Source organism: Aedes aegypti, unplaced genomic scaffold (genome assembly GCF_002204515.2).
Source record: "Aedes aegypti strain LVP_AGWG unplaced genomic scaffold, AaegL5.0 Primary Assembly AGWG_AaegL5_hic_scaff_704_PBJ_arrow, whole genome shotgun sequence".
Lineage (NCBI taxonomy): Eukaryota > Metazoa > Arthropoda > Insecta > Diptera > Culicidae > Aedes > Aedes aegypti.
In genome coordinates, this window is record NW_018736390.1 from 40,882 (window position 1) to 42,441 (window position 1,560).

At 35.1% G+C, this 1,560-nt stretch overlaps 1 non-coding gene across 1 annotated transcript; it reads right to left on the reverse strand.

The window, feature by feature from the left end:
- Positions 1 to 448: 448 nt before the first annotated feature.
- On the reverse strand, positions 449 to 520 carry Trnap-ugg. The gene has a single exon. It is a non-coding gene; the product is annotated as a tRNA-Pro (tRNA).
- Between the last annotated feature and the right edge of the window lie 1,040 nt (positions 521 to 1,560).

The window sequence follows — 1,560 nt, forward strand, 5'->3', positions numbered from 1 at the left end:
TTAAAACGTGCAAACTTTGGCTAACTTCATTAAAAATTTCATTTAAATTTTATCGTCATTTGAGTGTTTATGGGGAGGGGGAGTTGGAAAGGCAGGGGGTGACACTAATCACCAGCTGAGCGTAATCACTTTCGGGTGGATTCTGCTATTGGAATTTGGAGCATGGGAAAGAGTGGGTGCTAAGGATGGGAGGGTCTGACAACGAGAAAAAGTTTTCCCAATTTGATAAATCTTCACTAGAAATCTGGATAGGATATGAGAGGTGTTAACTGTTTGACGAATGAATAATATGTGATGAAGCGCATCGAAAAACGTTGTGCAGGAGGTCTGAAAATATAGATAAAAAATATAATCAGTCTTCAAATAAAATATATTCAAAACGATAAATTGGAAGTACGATCGCTGGCAAATTGTTACATATGTTTTCTACGACATGAAAAAAATATCTGGGCTCAACCGGGATTTGAACCCGGGACCTCTCGCACCCAAAGCGAGAATCATACCCCTAGACCATTGAGCCGCTGATGGTTTGTGTCAAGGCTAAGTTATTTATATATGATTTTGTTTCATGAATCATTCTGCATATGTGTCCCATTCGACATTTTGATGATTTAGAGTTAATACCGTGGAACGCCATCAAATCATAAAAATCTTCGACCAACCTAATAAAATCTGTAAGATTGTTCTAGAAATTTCGAAAAAAAAATACCAAATTGTATTGTTACATTAATAAATATAATAGCATATAAGTCACTTAAGGATTATATACAGGCCTCATAATGTAATAGTAATGAAGCTTTCTATAAGATTTTTTTCTGTCTATTCACCCAATATGCGATATGAGTTGAGCAAAATTTCAATTTCAAATAAGCATTGTTAAGCTGGCAAAAAATGCATACTTGGTACTCTATTTACTCAATGCCTACTTTTAATTTTAGCACTGCCCAACTAGCATTCTAAGTTTTATTACCTTCGATAGAAGGTTCTCGTGACCGATTTTAAAAGAAACCGCTAACTCTATCATATCTTGATAACCTCTTAGGGACAGTGGGTGGTATGAAAAAACCAAAATTTCGCTACATGGAGCTTCTGCTCAACAATTTCCACAGAGTTTACTACATGGTTGGTATGCATAAAAATCAACTACGTACTTTTTTTGAGCTCTTACTACATATGTGTAGCAGAGAACTGTCAACTGATGTTTGTATTCCCGGAAAACTTTTCGGTCTTCACCAATCTCTGAATTTTAAGATTTTTTGGATTTCAGGTCAAAATCCTTATTTTCCGTGAGGCCTCATAAAAACACATAGTCTAGGAAATAATTCTTAAAATTTCAGTAGGATTACCAAGATTGTGGCGATACTACGGAGTAGTTATAGTTATTATCTTATGATCCCAGTAAGACGTAAGACATTTTTTGTGGTGTTCTTGTATTTCAAGGGATTTTCATTAATATCCAGATATTCCCAAGACTTTTTTTGTGAAAACATTTGAGGTGCTTGTGAGCATCATGTCAATTTGGTGAGTACCTTGTAATTCAGGTGGAAATGTTTTGATTTT